The sequence below is a fragment of the Protopterus annectens genome, chromosome 16.part0 (assembly GCF_019279795.1).
Source record: "Protopterus annectens isolate FY-2018-M chromosome 16.part0, PAN1.0, whole genome shotgun sequence".
Classification (NCBI taxonomy): Eukaryota; Metazoa; Chordata; order Ceratodontiformes; family Protopteridae; genus Protopterus; species Protopterus annectens.
In genome coordinates, this window is record NC_056750.1 from 239,805,700 (window position 1) to 239,828,204 (window position 22,505).

Here is a 22,505-nt window from a genome sequence, read left to right on the forward strand (position 1 = left end):
TGAGTTTATAATTACTATCTCTACATAACTGCTTGTATATCTTCATTTGCAATTTTTATTTATATATTTAATTTGTTTACCAGATAGATGGGTTGGTCCAGAGACTCTTTTTTTAGCCATGCCCAAATGAAGGGCAACAATTAAATATAGTAATACAATAGTCTTCACATGTAAAAGGTTAAATTATCCCTTTGTAATTTTCTACATTTGATCTAATATTTGCAATCATTTCTTCTGAAGCTTTGCTAGACAATGCAACTAATGCCAATATTTATAGTTTATACTTTTATTAATTATATTGTTGAATCAAAATTGTTTGCATTATATATTTTGATCAACCAAAAATAGCCATCCTTCCTTTTTTTTTTTAGGGTGGGGAGGAACATCTGCAGTTTTCCTTCCTGCCATGGTAACACACTTCCTTGGGATTGCAAAGAGGATCCGAAACAAGAGATGCTGATCACTACAAATGTCTACTGATACTGGCAGGGATTTAAAATACTGTTGGGTTAGCTACAACCATACTATATGGCCAGTAGATTAAAAAACAATGTTGAATTTGTAGGCAGACATCATTTACTGAAAAGCACTATAAACGATGACACACAAAGACCTTTTATTGTATCAGAAAATTTCCCAAGTTACAAGCGCTAGAGACTAGAAGTTTCTGTAATGTATAACATGCTATGTATAACAACTATGGAATAAATTATCCATAAATAGACATTTTTAGGCGGAGTGTTGAAAAAGGATTTTCTGTTAATCTGTGATTTCATATCATAATTCATTACTCTGAATTGTTAAAATTTTGTAGCAATTTCATTTTCAGGATCTACTACATGCTTATTTATAATAAGCAATGAAAAGGAAAGGGGAGACACCTGGGAAGGAAAGCAGTACATTTGAAGAGTGTACAATTAGTGATACAAAGGTTTGTAGGAATGCCTGTGTGATGAGGTGGAGTTATTAGGCAAGTGAAAAGAACAATGATATAGATGATAAGGACTGAGAAGAGATTGAATGGAATGACACATATTGAGGCAAAACACTAGAATGGTATAGAAAGAAGAGAAGTTGAAACAAAGGGAGTGCTACATTTATTTCAAAGGCCTTAATTTTATAGAGGGAAAGATAGTGAAAGAAAAATGAAGGGAAGTAAAGAGAAAGACCTCCATCTTACTGGTGACCACCAAGAGTGAATCATGTATTAATTGTTTTACAAGTATCAGTACTGTGAAAGGGTAGAATTTACAAGTATCAGTACTGTGAAAGGGTAGAACAATGAATGTGAAAGTATGTATTAAAACAGATCTGGATAAACTATAATCATAATTCTGGAAAAGAAAGGAGAGACAGTTCAGTAATGGTGAAGGGAATAAGCAGCTAATGGTAGAGAGCAGGGGGTTTAGGCAAATCCAGTGAGTCACTGATTACTGCTATCAACAGTAAATGCAGACATTGATAGAAATTTTACCATGGCCACATGGTCACTAAGAAGAGGTAGATGTTGAATGCAATATTACCAGAAAGGAACTATGGAAAGCTTAGTTGAGCTTAAGGATACAGCAATGATACAACATATTCAATATTTGTCTTTCTGAAAAGAAAAGCTCATTACAGGCACTCCTTCCTTGGAAAATATTGATATCTGCATTGTCATGGAGACCTGGCTCAAGGCTGATAAGAGCACGCCATCACTGCAGGGTTCAAGACCAATGAGAGCACTCCATCATTGCAGAGTTTAAGACCAATGAGAGCACTCCATTATGACAGGGTTTAAGACCCATAAGACCACTCCATCATTGCAAGGTTTAAGACCAATAAGAGCACTCCATTATTGCAGGTTTTATGACCAATGAGAGCACTCCATTATTACACGGCTTAAGACCAGTAAGATCACTCCATCATTACAGGGTTTCAATGCCTTCCATACATTCATGCCCACCTCTTTCAGTGAAGACACTAAAGGAGGCGGTGTCTCCATATTCTTAAAAAAATCACTTCCACACTCATTAAACAAGATAACAACCTAGAATTTCTCCATGTTCAACTTACTATAAGTAAAACCTCTTATCATATCATAGTTAACTATATGACACCTTCTATGTCCCCATCATCCCCTAATTCCTAACTGTTGAGTATGAAATCCCTAAGCAGTAAGCCAAACGCCATTCTCCTAGGAAACTTCAACTACCCCTTTATCAGTTGGGAAACTTATATATCCTCCAACTTGTATGCCCCAAAATTTCTGGACTTTATCAATACGAACTACTGGGACCAGTACATCTGCTTCCCAAGCAGGGGTGACAAAATTCTGGACTCGGTCCTTACCAAAATGGAGCAGCATTACTCCCCATCAATTGGCACTTTCTCCCTGGTCACACCAGGCCACATATTTGTTATATTGACCATAAGACTGAAGCAGGAAGCATCTTCAAATGCCACAGTATTCAGAAATTATGCTAGGCTAATCTACTAGAAGTGAGTGATGACATGACCAAATTCAAAATTCCCCACAAACCTCTTGACCCCATTATGTATGCAGAGATGTTTGCACTAATTCTGTGCATATGTCAATAGTTACATAGAAGCTTCTATGAAGTAAATACAATTAAAACTTTAAGAATAAACTAGTATGGCAGAAATCAAATATAAACAGATTCTATAGTGAAAGAAAAAAAAACTCCATTCAGTCAAAGATAAAGTTAACTCTCAAGATACTAAAAAAAGCTCTTACTAAAAAAAACATGAAACTCAGGACCCTGATCAAATCAGCAAGGCTAGAAATGAGGTACAAATAGCTATGCAGGAAAAGGATAACTACAAAGACTTATTTAACTGTGTTAGAGACCGCAGAAACAGTGTCCAGTATTGCATAAAACTAATAGTAAATGACAACACAAATTTGAACCCAGAGGACATAACCAATCTATGAGCAGGGAAATTTAGCTGTAACCTCACAGTGCTCTCCCCTCCTATAATCTCAGGTCATATACTCACATCTTCACCACCCTCAAATAAGGAAAGAACACTGCTTTCCTGGGGCCAGACAAACATATTGGGCTGCCTACTGATCATCATGAAACAGGACTTTTCAGACCTCCCACAGAGACTATTTAATATTAGCCTCCAAAGAGGATTTCTGACCTTTGTATGGAGGACAGAAACAGTCATCATCTTGCACAAAGGTGGGGTGTCAATGGAACGAGGTAGTTATAGTCCCATAAGCCTAACCAACCTTATCAGTATGGCTATTAAAAGATTCATTATGGAATTAATAAAAACTACATAGGCAACCAACAAACTCTTAATCCAAGCCAGTTCGGTATCATCATGGGCTGATCCTGCCTACTTAAACTTGTTAATTTCCTTGAGAAGGTAACAGATGCAATGGATGAGGGCAAACCAATGCGCACCATATATTTAGACTTTACCAAGGTGTTCAATACCATCAAACACTCAGGTATCTTGGACAAATTCTTCCAGCTAAATGTAAATCCTTATGTAACTCATTGGATAGCAAATTGGCTCACAAAGAGAACCCAGAAAATTAGACTAGAAGGGTCTATGTTCTTAGGTCTCTAGTTGTGTACCCCAAGGTTCAGTCCTTGGACCACTCCTATCTGACACTTATTTCTATGAGGCCAAAGTAAATATTAAACATTTATTGTTGACTAATTTTGCAGATGGCTGTAAACATGGTGTGATCATAAATTCCCCAAATAATATTAAAATTCTCCTGAAAGGCCTTTCCCAAAACTGTCTAATGTCAAGACCAACTAAATGCCAAGAAATGTATAATAGTATCGTTAAACAAGCATGGCCTCCCTTTTAACTATAACATTGACAACAATCCCCTGATTTAATAAAGCTGATCTGGAAATATCTGCTGACAACAAACTGTTCATTGATCACCATGTATCCACTATTGTAAGGAAGTCATTCTTCATCACACAGCTTATATCTAAATGATGGCATCCAGGTTCAGGGATGTAATTGTTGCACTGTACTTAGCTCTCATTAGACCAGCCATTGAATGCAATGCCACTTTTTGGTATGTAACTGTCCAAACACGTTTCACAACTGGAATGACCACAATGTCTTCTCAATAAAAAATTAAGTTCTAATTAATAAAATCTATGCAGATCATATCAAAACCCTGTCCCTCTTATCTGTATCATATAGTCTACTAAGAGACGACCTACACCTTGCGTGCAGTCATCTGCCTTGCCTTATATGATCTATTACACATTTGCAAGTCCATAGTTGCGTAAATGTCTGCTCATGGCATCTCAAGCTCTTTTGCAACATTAATAGCAGGTGCCAGAGTAACTGGTATGTATTACAGAGACTACCACTTACAGGGAACCATCTTCCACTCCATGTAAAATGAAGTACGTCTCTTACACTATCGAAATGTAATTTGGATGACAAACCATAAATTCACCCTGGTTTAGCACCCATGTTCATCATAAATGGGGGGAATAAGTAAAAGTCCCAACCCTTCAAGTTATTAATACATAAAATATAAGAGCTAAAAACATGGGAATATAAGGCTAGGTTTCTTATAATCATCACAGATCAATAGCCTAGTAAGTACCTATGAACCTGTGAACCTGTAAACTTATATTCTTTTACTTCACAAAAGATAAAAGTACACTATGGGTCTAACTCAAATCAGTTTGCATTAAATTATGCATTATTCTCAGAAAGTGAAACCTTTTTTCTGTAGGAAGTAATTCTTATGCATTATGCTTGTTTTCTGCCTTTCCTGTTACTAGAGAAGTCCAGATACAGATTTGCCGTATCCAGGACTGTTTTGTAAGTTTCTGAGTTCCCTAGACCCCTTCTGTGTTAGACGGAAGCCTTCCAGCTTATCAGTGGGAGTGGTAAGCACTAGGTAGCCTATCTACCACAAGAGGAGTGGTTTCTGGTTCTGAAATTGTAGTTTGGCCATTTGGGCAGATTTTTGTATCCCTTTCAACTTTCTCTTCTCTCTTGTACTTTAATTAGCTTATTCACCAGCACTTTATCAGGCTTTTTGTAGCAATTATTGTAGCACACATAAGTGCTATCAGCACTAGGCGTCCTATAAGGAAACAGCTCCAGTACTTAGTAATGATGACCATCACTCCTGGCATGTTTAAATGTCAGCTTCCTGTGTTTTCTCCTATTAACCTGGTGAACATGAGCATTCTGAGGCAGTGTAGCAACTGCCTCATGTACACAGACAACCCTCTCCTCTTACCTCCCAAAACTCAGACTTGTGAGAGATACGCCTATATCTTCAAATTGGCCATACACTCTCCAGCCAAGACTGAAATAGCTGGTCAAGAGGAGAAGGTCAACACCTGCACCACAACACATGGAACACATAGCCCTCCAGGAAACCCACCATCACAGTGCTCATATAAAAACACAAACCACACACCCACCTTCATGGAGGTTCTCAAAAGAAATCTACCCAAACAGCAGAGACCTCCAAGGCAGAAATGCACTTGACCACCACAACACAGCACAAACCACAAGACACATAGCTCACATACACCGTGTGCCCCTCAACCTAAGCCCCTAAGGCAAAAGAACTTGCTCAATACAATAATCATAGGTGACTCAATAGTGAGGCACACTGATGTCCCACTCACTTGGTTGAATAAGGAGAAGGGAATAGTCAGCTGTCTATCAGGTGCCAGAATCCGATACATAACACACAAACTCAGGTCACTCCATAACAAGTACAAGTATGACTCTGATTTGTCCATGTGGGTGTGAATGACCTGAGATGCACCTCCCTGGACTACATGAAAAGAGACATGGTGGAGCTCTCAGATTATGTGGCCCAGGCAGGTATGACCCTAGCCCTGAGCAGCATCCTACCATCACCCAGAATGATACCACAGTACAAAAAGAAAATGATTGACTTCACCAATTGGCTACGTTTCTGGTGTCATTCTAAGGGGGGTCCAGTATCTGTCTGCTTGGGATGACATGATTGATAGACCTCTATGCTTTGCCAGAGATGGCCTGCATCTGTCACCTCTGGGTTTCTGGGTACTGGCTAAGGCTCTTGCCACCCCTATAGTGCATTTTTAGGAGGTCTTCCAAAGACCAAATTACCACCATAACAGCTATAAATAAATGCAATCTGGGGGTCATGCTGCTCAATGCTAGAAGTCTAAAATCTCAAGATGCACCCGCTTGAAGCACTCCACAAAATGGAAAACATCAACATTTGTGCTGTAACAGAGACCTGGTTTAAAGCAGCAGATAGCACTCCTGCATTACCAGGCTATAACTCATTCCTCACCTTATGGACCCAGAACATGGACCAAAACTCCAAAAGCAGTGGTGTCTCCATATTCATAAAGGATATGCACACCTTCAGACTAGTAGCCTAGCATAATGCATCTGAGATACTCCAGGTACAACTAACATTGGGTAAGATGGCGATTCAAGTCATAGCCTGCTATAGGTCCCCAACCATGTCCCAAGACTCTTACTCCACATTCCTAAGCACCCTGGAAACTATTAAGATCCAACCCAGCACTCTCATACTAGGTGACTTCAACTACCCCTCCATCAGCTGGGAAAACTACTCGTGCACCAATGCACTGGCCCATCGCTTCCTGGAATTCATCAATTCCAATGCGCTGGACCACCTCATCCTTACCCTCACTAGAGGAAGCAACATCTTTGACCTGGTTATTACTAACATGGGCAACCATTGCTCTACACCAATAGTCAATTTCTCCCTGTTTAGATCCGACCACAAACTAATCACCATGGAAATCCACATCTCACCCATACCCCTCACAAAGGTATCCACCATGAAAAACTTCTCCAAAGCTGACTTTGGACTCCTAAAAACAGAGGTGGCTAACTTCACGGCACCCATGCCAATAGAAAATAGATGCATGACTGCCAAATCATACACCAATGCACTGTACAAACACGTACATAAATGTATGGAACTGACCATACCCAACAGAACCAAGATGCTCTCCTCCGAAAAAAGGGAGCCAGTCTGGTGGTCCACAAAGCAATACTCCACTCCACACCACGGATGTAGCCAACAACCGTTTATTACAAACACACAGGTTAAGCGCTTTCTTTCCTAAAGAGGGACTTCATCAGAACAAATTGAAAAGCAAAACCCAGTCCTTATAAAAGAAAAATACACCCCTTTTCAGACAATAATTAAATAATAAGCATCAATAATGGACAACGTAAAATCAGTTAAAACCCTGTAATATGTATGTAACCAAATTAATCATTTAAAAACACAAAAAACATACAATAACGTAATAAAAAATGACTAAAAATGATGTTGTTTTTTAGATAAAATTAAACATTGAAAATGCTATCCCAAAATATGTCTCAATTTCAACAAACATAAAATATTGATGTTTTCATTAATTCCTGGAGCCTGGCTGGCATTTCACTTTAATTGTCACCTGAGTTCACAAATATCCAAATGCACTCTTCCTTGGGCATCTTTGACCAACTGCTGTAGAACCAAGAATTTAAATATACAATCATTGTACTCTTGCACGTGTCTACTTAAAGCATTGGTCATTTTACAATTTCTAATGTCCAAAAAATGTTCATTAGCTCTTTCTTTGAAATGCCTGCAGGTCTTCTCCACATAAAATGTGGGGCATGTTTGACATTTAGCTAAATAAATCACATTTTTGCAATTACAATTGTAATGCCCTGTTAAATGAATGATAATACCATTCAAGCTGAATTGATCCTTGGTTTCCAGTATATTCCTACAACAGAACCCCATGCCACATTTAAAATTCCCACTAACTCTAGAGTGGGTTGAACCATTCTGGTATCCCTTTGATTCCAGAATGTTCTAGAAAGACCAATCCTTCCTATAAACTATCACAGGGGCCCATCCAATTTTCTGAGCAATATCGTGGTCAAATAACAAAATCCCCCAGTTGTGTCTAATCATCTCAACAACTACTTCTGCATCTAAGTTAAATGTTGTAATGAAGCAAAGTTTTCTATTGGGCTTGTCTGATCCACTACTAGGCTGAGCTTCCAACTCCAGGTTATTTACATCAACCCCACTTAAAATGGGCTTATAAGTTCCATCAGCTCGCTTCCTTATTATCTCCTTGGCAACTTTACATACTATTTGTGGTGGGTGGTAAAATCCACCTTAACCTTAAACTGATCATCCTCACTTACCATTCAGGCAGCCTTCACTAATTGCCCCTTTATGATAGACTTCTTTTGGTAATATGGATGCCAGCTATCATAGTCTAAATACGAACTGGAAAAAGTGGGTTTACAAAAAATCTCTGATGTTAATTTCCCATTTTCCATATCAACCCTTAGACAAATGTCCAAATAGGAAATGCTTTCCCTACTAAAGGCGAAGGTGAATTTTAAGAAATCAACTGTTTTGTTGATGTAATCCAGGAATCTCATTAAAAGTTCTTCTGTATCTTCCCATATTAGGAATATGTCATCCAAAAATCGGGTGTAATTGGAGATCCACATTTGAAAATCACTTTTGAAGACATATTCCTACTCGCAGAAGGACATTACATAGTTGGAAAAAATGGGGGTGCATGCCACTCCCATGGCCATGCCAGTGACCTGTTTAAAGTATTGCCCCTCAAAATACACATAATTATTCTTTAGTACACGTTCCATTAGAACCAACAACTTATTAATCAGATCTTGATCATACATCCCTGTTTTTAATAATTGGGCCTCCAACAAGTTAAGGCCCGTCTCATGAGGTATTGCTGAGAATAAATTACAAACATCAATGGTGACCAGTATTGTGTCATTGTTAACCACTACACCATTAAATTTTTTTAGAAAGTGCAATGAATCCTTGCAAATTTATTGGAAACAGGCTAACCCTTTTTGCAATTGGATACGTAAAACCTGCTCATAAAACAGGTTTTTCCCCACTTCCCATCAACCATTGGCCTAAAACTATGGTTATTTAACCCTTTATGAATTTTGGGGATGCCAAAGATGTTAGAAACCATAGGATGGTCATTCCTAAGGAATCTATACTCATCCTCATTTAACTGGCCCTCAAGGACCATATCTTCTAATGTTAAATCAATGGTCCTATTCATAATGTTCACTTCATTAGGGGAACTTTCTTCAAATGTCCCCTCCATTAGCAATGTATTCATGGCATTTGAATAATCACTTATATCCATTATCACTAATCCACTGCTTTTATCAGGCTTCATGACACGTATATTTTTGTCTCTCACAATTTCCATAAGCAAGTTGTATTCACCCCTATTTAAATCATACCCGGGCACAGTTCTGACCTGCCCTAACCATTTTCTTATTTCTGTTTCACAAACGTTTTTGAAGACACCAGTGTAGTAAAGGCTTGTAAAGGCCCCAGGGCCGTTAGCCTAGTACATGCCTATGAACCTATGCAAGAAAGTGAAACCTGCTTTATAAAGGTAATGAAAATACAAGACAATATCTAAAACATATCATCATCATCTTCTTTCAGCTATTCCTGATAGAGGTCGCCACAGCAGATCATCTGTTTCCATTTCTTCCTGTCCTCTGCATCTTGCAATGTTACACCAACCATCTGCATGTCCTCTCTCATCACATCTATAAACTTTCTCTTAGGCCTTCCTCTTTTCCAGTTACCTGGTAGCTTCATCCTTAGCATCTTTTTCCCAATATACTCAGCATCCCTCCTCAGCACATGTCCAAACCAATGTAATCTTGCCTCTCTGGCTTTGTCTCCAAACCTTCCAACCTGGGCTGACCGTCTAATATACTTATTCCTAATCCTGCCCACCCTCGTCACACCCAGTGCAAATCTTAAAATCTTTAACTCTGCCACATCCAGCTCAAACTCCTGCCCTTTTGTCATTGCCACTGTCTCCAACCCATATAACATAGCCGGTCTCACTACCCTCTTGTAGACCTTCCCTTTCACTCTTACTGGTACTTGTCTGTCACAAATCACTCCTGACACTCTTCTCCACCCACTCCATCCTGCCTGTACTCTCTTCTTCACCTCTCTTCCACACTCACCATTACTCTGAACTATTGATCCCAAGTATTTAAACTCATCCACCTTTGCCATATCTACTCCTTGCATCCTCACCATTCCTCTGTCCTCCCTCCCATTCACACACATATATTCTGTCTTAGTCCTACTGACCTTCATTCCTCTTCTCTCTAAAGCATATCTCCATCTCACCAGGGTCATCTCCACCTGTTCCCTACTCTCACTACAGATCACAATGTCATCTGCAAACATCATAGTCCACGGGAACTCCTGTCTGATCTCGTCTGTCAACCTGTCCATTTACAAATACGAAAGGGCTCAGAGCTGATCCTTGATGTAATCCCACCTCCACCTTAAACGCATCTGTCACTCTCACTGCAGACCTCACAGCTGTCACATTACCCTCGTACATATCCTGTACCACTCTTACATACTTCTCTGACACTCCGGACTTCCTCATACAATACCACAACTCCTCTCTAGGCACCCTGACATATGCTTTCTCTAAGTCTACAAAAACACAATGCAACTCCTTCTGACCTTCTCTGTACTTCTCCATCAACAGTCTCAGAGCAAACATCGCATCTGTAGTGCTCTTTCCCGGCATGAAACCATACTGTTGATCATTAATCATCACCTCCCTTCTTAACCTAGCTTCCACTACTCTTTCCCATAACTTCATGCTGTGACTGATCAAGTTAATCCCTCTGTAGTTACTACAGCTCTGCACATCACCCTTATTCTTAAAAATTGGTACCAAAACACTTCTTCTCCATTTCTCAGGCATCCTCTCACTTTCCAAGATTTCATTAAACAATCTGGTTAAAAACTCCACTGCCATTTCATCTAAACACCTCCATGCTTTCACAGGTATGTCATCTGGACCAACAGCCTTTCCATTCTTCATCCTCTTCATAGCTACCCATACTTCCTCCTTGCTAATCCATTGTACTTCATGATTCACTATCCCCACATCATCCAACCTTCTCTCCCTCTCATTCTCTTCATTCATCAACCCCTCAGAGTACTCTTTCCATCTGTTCAACACACTCTCCTCGCTTGTGAGTATGTTTCCCTCATTATCCTTTATCACCTTTACCTGCTGCACATCTTTCCTAGCTTGGTCCCTCTGTCTAGCTTTTTCTCCCTCCTTAGTGTAATATCTAAAAGATATATTAAATACTATTTACTTAAAGGCTATAATTTATATAAGTACAACTACAGAATGCACACAAATGTTTGATACTATTCTTGTAAAGCTTTCTGTTGAGCTTTTCTGCAGGACATTCTATTGAAAAGGGACACTGCACAATTAGACAAGCCAATAAAATAAAACAGAAAAAAAAAACAGGTACAATATTGCTATGTTCTGTGTTGCTCATTATTCCTTGCAGAAAGTCAAATGTTGAAATACTGAAGGTTGCAATTTTACATTTCATTTTCTACAAACTCCTGCCATACTAATTATCAAGACGAGATACGCAGACAAACAAACAGCTCCATCTATCCATTCTCGTGAGTATCTCTGACTCCTAAAGTGGCCCTGTGAACAGCTGCCTCCATCTACGTAGTTTACTAGAAACAATGAAGTAGATCAGCAGTTCTGCCTTCTACACATCACACACACACACACACACACACACACACACACACACACACACACACACACACACACACACGTGCACACATGCACACGTGCACACACACACACACACACACACACACACACACACACACACACACACACACACACACACACACACACTCACACAAACATGTACATCAAAGGAGAAGTTAGATCACCAATCAGACTGCCACATGTCTTTTAGAGAAGAAATCTGGAGTGCCAAAGAAAACTCATGCAAGCACAGGGAGAACATGCAGACTCCACACAGAAGGCACCCCAGCCAAGAATAGAACCAGACAATTACCCACTGCACTACTGTGCTGCCCAGACAGACAGATAGATACATGTAAATATTAACATAAACTATATTGTAGTACAGTGGATTGCTTTAATACTTGGATTCCTGAAAACTGAGTTAAAAGCATAAGCCAAAAAAATATTTTTTGATCAGTAAATGCTACATAAAAACTCAAAACAACAAAATTATGCAGTAAAAAAATCTTTACAATAATTATCGTCAATACTTTCAAACTACTTGTTATAATACAAAAAATCTAAATGATTACTTATTCTCACAATGTGTAGAAGCAATTTCCATATCTTGGAAACTATACAAGCTGCACACAATATCTGCAACATTTTTGTTCAGGCATTATTGTTGTTTCATATGATGGCAAGTTGTTTTCTTCTAGCTGTTTGATTTTTGAGATATTTAAAAAATATAAAAAAGTATTTCTGTTTGAATAATCAATGTAATATCTTTGAATATTTGCAGCTTGCACTCAATTATCATAGTTTTCTCCAGCAACATCTAAGATTTCAGCTGTCACAGTGCAATGGTTTGCAAGTCACTTGTTTTTGGCAGTATTAATGTAGACATGGAAATACTATGACAAAACAGAGCCTCCGTTATCATTCCTGCCACAGTGCTTGGTTCTTCTATTCAGTTACCGGGGAACATTCTTTGTGGAATTTGCATGTTTCTCTACATCCATGTGGGGTTTGCCTGCATCTCCAGTTTCATCTTACATTCCAAAAGCATGTCTCTCGCTTAATTGGCAAGGCTCTAAATCACACAACAGTGTGTGTGTGTGTGTGTGTGTGTGTGTGTGTGTGTGTGTGTGTGTGTGTGTGTGTGTGTGTGTGTGTGTGTGTGTGTGCTTGCGTGCATGCATGTGTGTGTGTATAAGCTACTGTACTACAACTGGTTCTCTACCTTGAACCCAGTGAGCTTCGGTATAGGATCCAGTTCAGCTGAGTAAAGTACATATAAGAATAAATACTATACTTCTTAATGACAAAAATAACTAGGAACATATGCACTGAAGTGTTTTCTACATAGACAATCACAGTATATTTTTATGCCTTTCAAAGTGACATTTCACATCTGTAAGCTGGATTTGAACTCTGCATTACCTGCCCTCTTTATCTAAACTCACTTCACTTACACCTTGTGCCACAATGACATTCTACATGACATCCTCAGTGATGTAACACACAGTTATGAAAATATGAATGATGATATGAACATCTGCATAAGAATTAACAAACACTGATTAGTATCTCCGTTCCAATGATTCTTATTCAGATATATTATTGTGTTTTTCATCCCTTGCCTTTTCATGTAATACCTGACACTAACTTATAACCCCCTAATTAAGGAACTCTTACCCAAGCAATGCCAGGATGCCATAAGGAATAGGGGTGTCAAACAAATATGCAGCAGAAAAGATCTGTCAGTGCTAGAGAATTTATAGAGTCTGGTTCAGTTATACTGACCTTAAGTACATCCGCTGGTATAGGTGCTCCATCAATGCCTTCCACATTATGAGGCCTACCAACAATAACAAAAAATAAAAACAAAATAGCATTATTAAAAGCTGACACTATAGGTGACAGAGAATAAGTTGCACCTCAGTACACTGTTTCACTTATGTTAATGGTAAACTAACATTTAATGCATTTTACAAGCTGAAGGAGGACAATGCAGCAAAGACAGTAAAATTAAACTGCAAAATGTCAAACTTAAGAGTTTAATCCTAGAGCAGAAACTTTACACTGAATCATCACAACTTAAAGTGCAAGCTGGAACATTTATTCAGGAATGAGCTTAATCCGGGGTAGTAAGCAACATTTAAAACTAAGTGTTATACATTTAAATTTATTTCTAGAATTTGTTTCTGTGTTTGCAAGTTTTTCTATGCCTGGTGTCAAATGTGTACATTTAGAGGGTACATCAAAAGATATTACTAACAACAGGTCAGGTATCATGCCCCAGTTAGAGGGGGTAGCATTGGACCATTAAGGCTCACAAATGCACCAGAAGTGACGTCAATGCAGAAAAGGGAATAAATGCTGAAATTCAAAGTCTTTCTTTTTTGTGTATGAATGCATTTCTGAATTGAAATACCATAATTTTAACAATTATTTTCTGTATGAGCTAAATGACCCTTGCTCTACAGAGGGTTTTGCCTCCTGCACCACCTTACAATATACTATTTTGTCCAGTGTAGCTAGAACTTAGTAAGTGTGGGCTATCACACCTGTTTGTTCATTTATTTGGTCTCAAAAATATGAAATTCATAGGAAATAGAGGTTATTAGTCTTAGAACATATCCCCTGTTTCAGTGACAGGGAAGCAGCTTGCCCCCCTCCCCCCCGAATCCTATCAGCTGGTGTCCTAAAGGGTTCCATCCTTGGACCTATCCTGTTCTCACTTTATGTAAATGACATTTCTTTAGTACTACTCAGCTTTATATGTGCTCTGTATGCTAATGACTTCACAGTCTTATGTAGAGGTCTTGACACCCATAACACCTTTAAAAAAGATCTCAGATACCTTTACTTGGTTTCATTTTTTCTGTTAAGTGAGTTCATAGCAACAGATTATAACTGATAATTCTTTGGAACCCTAGCTAAGCATTCAGAAGCGCTCCAATAATTTATTCTGATCCCCAAGGTAACCTTACTAATCATGTTTCCACCTATAAATCCCATAGGAATAAACTAGACCCAAAACATATTTCCATAGTCCTGTCTCCTTCATTATTACCATGGTACTTGTTCAACTTAAAAGTTCTTTATAAGGTAATCAATCTACTTAAAGCAAAACAAAAAGAACAGATGCTCCAGAGTTAAGAGTGTATTAATTGCTATTCTACAATGACCCCCCATTAATATTCCAAAACGTGCACGCTGATTGGTCAGCGTGCATGTTGTAAATCAGAGTTATAGTAATGGAAAAAGATCCTGTCGCCCGGAGTATAACTCTTTTTTTTTTTTTTACAGCAACGGAGAACGCAAGATCTCCATTGCTTTTTACAACCTGTCTCGCTATGCTAAACGAGTTTAACATAGCGAGACAGCTTTAAAAAAAGCAATTCTCTGTTGCTTTTTTTAAAGCTGTCTCGCTATGTTAAACAAGTTTAACATAGTGAGACAGGTTGTAAAAAGCAATGGAGATCTTGCTTTCTCTGTTGCTTTTGCCCACAGCTCTGATGTACTGCGTAAGTATACGCATTCACATTCGCAGTACATCAGAACTGCCTCAGAATGCCAGACAGCTGCGGAAGGGTAGCAAGGAGGCATTATACAATGCCATTATTTAAGAAAAGTAATTTTTTTTTTTTAAATAATGTCATTGTATAATAGCAATAACCCACTTCTGGGTGTGGGTAATGCTGGATTTACCCACAGTCATCTTTGTTTGGCCACTCGGGCTTCGCCCTCGTGACCAAACCACACCAACCATGGGTAAATCCAGCATTACCCACACCCAGGCATGGGTTATTGCTATAAACTTGAATATACTTTGGTGTTAGCCTATTTTGGCAACCTCAAGAACAAACATTCACTTCATAACGCTCAAATTATTTATTCTGTTACTCTACCAAGTCCCCTTACTCAACAAAATGCACACTTGAATACAACTAACACCCTACACATCACAAAAAAAGCTTTGCATCTACTTTGCATCACATCTTATAAATTATGGTTTAACAACCTTGATGCCCTTTTAGCCCATAAACTTTAAATCTCTTATACTATCTTCCAATCCTTGTTACTTTGAATGTGTTCTTTCTCAGTCAGATCTCTTCCAGTATATATCACATTTGTATAGGCCTTGTTCGCACATTATTCTGACCGCTCACATTGTAATTGTATGTCTTAACCATTTCATTTTGTCTTTTTTCTGTGTGCCGAGGCACTAGAGTGTTTACTGAGTGCTGTTTTATATTAAACTTTCTACTGTGGCTGGTTGTGAATTTTTCTTTTTTCTGAGCCTGCTTAATAAACCTTCCTGTTTATCCTTTTACTTTCAGACTATATTTTCTGTAGCATTTCTTCCCTTTATCTCACCCATTCCACATGCTTGTTATCACCCACCTGCATAGTTAGCTTTTATCTAATCTCCCTTAATGCACCACCCCTTTTTATCTTAAGTTAGTAGCCTCCAAATATATAGAGATAGTTTCCTGTTCTTATTTTACTTCCTCCAAAATGTACCTCTTAACAATGTTTAACCTTTTTTCAGCAGTTCTACTTCCATTTACAATGTTTCACTGTATCTATGCCCATGTAATATGATTATAGTATACCTACATTCTTGCTGTATTTTTAATAACTGCTTTGCCACTATGTAGCCAAGCTATTGAAGGACAAGCCATTTGTATTCATTCATTTCTTGTTCCATCTCTGTTGTATTATTTTTTTTACTGAGACTCTGCTGTACTATATTAAGTTGCCTTTGGCCTTAGTCATGTCTGGAAATGATCCTCAGACAGATAAACATGCAGAGAAATCCCTAGGCAATTGATAACTAAGCATGACATCGGTACCTCACTTCACAATATACAGGCTTATAATGTTACAAGCGATATCATGAATGTAAGGTTCCAGGCAAAGAACAGAACATTTACCCCTTGACAACGAAACATGTTACCTAGCGATTTTTAAATAATGAAGGAATTATTTTTGTTGCTTCACAATGTTTTGCAGATTCATAGTCTCATAGATGTCTACTAAACTCAAATGGCATCACACTGGTAAAAAAGAAAAGATACAGCCATGGTCACTCTTAATGATGCTGTTTACTCTGGAGGTTTCAGATTTTGATGATAATGGAGAACACTGAACCACACCAGTGCTTTTGAGTACACTCAGAATGTTACAACAGTCATGTGACATGAAGCAGCTGCTACAGATAATCATGGCCGTAGCTCTCAGCTTCTTTTCTCAAGAAACACTTACCCAACGTAGTTAAAAATAATGTATGGAAAAATGTTAAAATCAGGGACATTTTTTTAATTATTTACTCTTAAACCACATAAAAATTTACTAGTACAGCAGGTCTCACATAAATATGCATTTTCTGAACAATAAGTACGAGACTCTTAATATCCGTCTGTAATAGTCACCAAGGTATGAGAATAAATTATCCATTTTAGAAGGAGCACAGTAAAATGTAATAAGGCAAAATTAAGGACATTAGGTTCACAAACAATTGTCAGTCATATCTCTCAGCGACATAGCTCTCAACCTCTTTCTAACCTCCAGAATCAGCGATGTATCCAGAAGTAATCAGTGGCACATTTTAAAGTATTAGATCAATTAACATGAGAAGTTGACAGAGTAACAGAATATAAACTGTGAGCCTTTTCAGAACTAAAAGACGTCTGTCATTTTAATTATCACCATGTTAAATGCATCTCATCTCCTTTTCTCCTCAATTCACCTGTTTTTGGGATGTATTATGAGGGGCAGAGCAAATGTTTTGGTCCCCCTTGAGACATTGTTATGAAGACCCAGTCCCCAGTGCCCCACATCCATGCTAGCTCTACCAGTGTGTCTCCTACCTCCCACCCAGAATTACTTCAGTATCACTGGAGCTAGTTGTGGATCTTAAGGGTATCCTGGGTGCTCAGCCAGCTCCACGACCATCTTGTTTTTCTTTTTTCTTAAGATGCGCTGCCCACTTCATGACCCTCCTCTTATGCTTGTTGCTTCAGCCAAAGGCAACTCCCCTCTTTGGACCAAGCCTCTCTTAAGGTAACATCCTCACTGAATGCCCTCCCATTCGGAATGGGAACACCCATCCATCTCTGTTGCTATATCACTCATCTCAGTCAGTATGCAAACCCAGGTTGACTAGGTCGTATTTAGGGCTTTAATCCCTCTAAACCACAGGAGCAGCTTCAACAGAGCAAATGTTTTGAGCCAAGAACAGGGCCAGGGACTTTTATCATCTTTAGTGGTAGTAATAGTTTGAGGTTGTAACAGAGAACACTAGAACTTGTGTAGCCATGTCGCATACTATTCTGGATTTGCACTTAAGTACAGTCAAGTTTTTTCCATTATCACCCAGAATTTTACCAGATTTAGAAGAAATAAAGCAAGTTTGTATAAGTGACATTGCAAGTCAGGAAGCAAATCTATGCCTTTCTGCTAGATATGCAACAGATTTGGAACACAAATAGGAAAGAAAAAACAGTAAGAAAAACACTCAGTGAGGAAAGTAAATCCAACAGGTTAGGTGGAAGATACTCAGAGAAGTCATATCACATGAATTAAAGCTGCCTTGGGAAAAGGCAGCCAGGAGTACCAGGGGGATGTTTGCAAGTATAGGAAGAGTTATTAACAGAATAATTCATTAGGACAGTGTAGAAAGACAGCAAAAGATACAATGTCCCATGCCAGGAGAAAAGCACAGCAAAATGCCACTGCTCATAATGCGTTGGTGAGGATCCATCCACTGGCAAAGCCTAATAAAGTAGCAACACAATATCAAACTCTCATGACAGCACCCATTCATGTTCCCAAGAAGCCTCCCCACCCTAATTAGGAGACATTGTGTATGATACAGTGCAGATATGACCTGCATACACCTTGCTCTATATACGCCAAACCTTTTCTCCAGCCACTGGCTTCAGCATCAAAGCTGTGCACTTTAAGAGGGTAAATATAAAGGATGATCAATAAGATGATATGGTGAAAAAAAATATTACTTACCTATCAAGAGGCCAGTACAATAAACCAGAAAGCAAATAAATAAATAAAGAATAAAATCACATGACTACTTACCAGTGGAGTTAAAACATCTATACATAAGTGGAGACGTATTATTGATACTTACAATCCCTTCACATTGAGGGGTAACATCCAAAGAAATAAATAAAGTAAAACATCTTCATATTTTTAATGATGCTGTTTGTGCAGGAAAAGTTAACTATGCTGTCAAACATGCTCTGTTACACAATGTCACCTACAGTTCAGGCCCCCACACCACTGGTGTGTCTTGTACATGTGTCTTTTTCCATGGACCAATGGGCAAATGATGATTGCTGAGACCATATCAACTCTACATTTATGGCATGTAGAGGAATGTCTGGTGCACAGTGGGAACTGACCATGCACTAAACAACATATACTACAATTTACACTGCATGCACAAAGTTTTATCTTCATGACTCTACACTGTCATGCTGTGTTTGTCAAAACTCATAGCTATGGAGCAGATGCCGCTGTCTCACCTGCTCTGACTTTTACTTTGAAAACACCTGTCTGAGGGGGTGCCAAGCTTTTACTGCCAGCTTGCTGTATTCACTATCCTCACTGCTACTAGTTGCAGATGATACATTAGGGGAGCTGCATAATGAACTTGGAATCCTGCTGGCAGTAGTTGTGGCACTGGTGTACCAGACTGATGCAGAATCATACCGTGCAGAGTGCAACATACAAAAAACATTCTGCACTCGGTAACAATGTCATACTAAAGAGCCTCTGAGACTCATACTGCAAAATATGCAGCACACAAAAACATTCTGCACCCGGTAACAGTGTCATACTAAAGAGGCCCTGATACTCATACTGTGCAGAATACAACAGACACAAACATTCTGCACTCAGTAACAGTGTCATAATAAAGAGCCCCTGAGACTCGTGCTGGCAATGAAAGCAGACTTTAAGCAGGCTGAACACTCACTTTATGGTGATATTGGTCTGAGCCAGGGTTGTGTTGTAGTGTTCCTCTGCACCTCAATGTGGGTTCTGAACTGGTGTCAGTAGCCAAGGTTCAAGTGTACAGCCTGTATCATCTGAAAAAAAAACATAACAAGGAGGACGCACATGGAAATGGGTGTTTAAACCTGACATCCTACTCACTGTTTATACAAGTACTTCTGGGACGTTTGGTGAATTATGGTGCATTTACCTACTAGATTCCCATGTGGTAGTATAGTGAATACATGTGCCAAATGTGGGAATCATGGGCACTGCCAGAATGCTGGGCCAAGACATCTGGTGATGCAGCTATGTACATCACACACTCCCTGATGGTTGATGTAGCTTTCCGGATAGACTATATACTCACATTGACAAGGTAGAAGTTTACAAGTTATATGGATATAATCTGTCACACCAAGCACTTGTATGTCAGAACATATGTACGGTAGTAGCTCTACCCTGTGATGTGACCACATGTGCTGTTGTTGCTGAACATGTCCAGAGATGGCAAGGTGTTGACTGCCTACAGATAAACTTTTCTGGATTTTATGCTTTTTTTAATTATTTTTAATTCATACCCTCCATTAACTGGGAAAACTACTCATGTACCAATACACTTGCCTAACATTTCCTGGAATTCATTAATTCCAGTGCCCTGGACCAGCTCATTCTTACCCCCACCAGAGGTAGCAACATCCTTGACCTGGTCATTACTAACATGGGCGGCTGTTGCTCTACACCAACAGTCATCTCCTCCGTGGTTAGATCCGATCGCAAACTAATCACCTTGGAAATCCACATCCCACCCCCCGACCCCACCCCCACAAAGGTAACCACCATGAAAAACTTCTCCAAAGCTAACTTTGGGCTCCTAAGAAAAGAGGTGGTTAACTTCAAGGCACCCATGCAAATGGAGAATACTTGCATGACCACCGAATCATACACCAATATACTGTATGACCACGTACATAAATGCATGGATCTCGCCATACCCAATAGAACCAAGACACTCTCCTCCAAAAAAAGGAAACCAATCTGGTGGTCCCCTGCATTAAACAAACTCTACAACAGAAGGGGGAAACTGATGCAGAATAAGATGAAGTCCCAAGACTGGAAAAACTCCCTTATCAGCCTCAACAAAAAGTTGAGATCCCTCATCCAATCCTCTAAAGCTAGCTATGAAAACAGAATTGCAGCAGATAGTAAAGACAACCACAAGGTCTTCTATATTTATGTAAAGAACCTCCATGGCAATACCCAGATTTTCCCTGAGCTACTGCACAATGGTACTTCCTATACTGAACCAACAGACATTGCCAATATACTGGCCGACAGATTCAGTGCCAACTTTACCCCTCTCCCCCCCAAAGGACCAAACACAATACCAGTAGATTGCCAGGCACCCAGTATTACTGATGCACAGGTTAAAACAGCACTGTCCAAGGCCAAGAATACAGCTTCTATGGGACCTGACAATATCCCTGGCTGTGTTCTACATGAACTACTGGGTGACCTGGCACCTCATCTGTGTGCCCTGTTCAATCACAGCCTCACCTCAGGCTTTGTCCCTACTGAATGGCACACTGCTATAGTCATCCCTCTCCACAAAGGAGGAGTGACTACAGACCCTGGGAACTATTGCCCCATTAGCCTCATGAGTCTGATATGCAAAGCTATGGAATACATCATCATGGACCTAGTAAACAAGGATATAGGGAATCTTTAAACTCTGGATCCCACACAGTTTGGTTTTGTGAAGAGTAGATCATGCCTGCTCAACTTGGTCGACTTCTTTGAGTCAGTCACCAGAGCTGTGGATGAAGGCAAGGTGGTTCATACAGCCTACATTGATCTGGCCAATGCCTTTGATACCCTTCCCCACTCAGGAATCATAGAAAAATTAACTATGCTAGTTATCAACCCCTATATCACTAGATGGGTTGCAAACTGGCTCACAGATAGAACCCACAGTGTGAAAGTAGCTGACTCCAAGCCAGACTGCCAACCAGTCATGAGTGGAGTCCCACACGGATCAGTCCTGCGTCATCTACTGTTTGATATCTACTTCTCAGAAGTCCAGGCCAACACAAAGGGATGCTGGCTGACAAACTTTGCAGATGATTGCAAGTTGGGAGCCATTATTAACTCCCCAAGTGAAGATGACATCCTACAGAAAGGCCTCACTGAGACCAACGACTAATGTCAGAACCATGGCCTTAAGCTCAATGCCAAAAAATGCATTATCATCCCCTTTGGAAAAAACACAGTTCCCATGAACTACCACATAGATGGTAGTCTACTGAACACAGAAGGCGTTATAAGAGATCTGGGAACATAGGATGACAGCAACCCCTCTTTTGACCACCACACTGCCACTGTGGTCAGAAAGTCCTTCTGTGTGGCACATCCCATTACTAAGGGTTTTATATCCAGGAAGAAAAAGGTCATTGTCTCCCTCTACTCTTCCGTCATTAGGCCAATTATCGAGCACAATGCCCCATTTGGCATGTACCTCACTAGACACCTGCAACAGCTGGAGAGGCCGCAAAAGTACCTCACAAAGAGGATCCTAGGCCTTAAACACTTCTCCTATATGAACAGACTCAAAAAACTCCAACTATTCTCTGTCTCATATCACCTACTTACATGCGATCTCAGCTTGACTTATAAAGCCATGTCTGACCCAGCTCTGTTAGAAATGCTACATCTAAAGAAATCCTAATCCCTCCACACCACATGCTCCAGAGACCTCATCCTCATTACCACAATCAGCAGAATGTGTTGGAGGGACAGGTTCATAACCCAGAGACTGCCCATGCTATGGAATAGACTTCCCATATATGTCAAGCA

The 22,505-nt window shown here is 39.5% G+C and overlaps 1 long non-coding RNA gene across 1 annotated transcript in view; it reads right to left on the reverse strand.

The window, feature by feature from the left end:
* The window catches only part of LOC122790362, a 216,063-nt gene that overhangs the window by 154,770 nt on the left and 38,788 nt on the right, over positions 1–22,505 (reverse strand). The window contains exon 2 of the long non-coding RNA XR_006363003.1: positions 13,434–13,488. This is a non-coding gene — a long non-coding RNA (uncharacterized LOC122790362). The remainder of the gene's footprint in view (positions 1–13,433; positions 13,489–22,505) is intronic.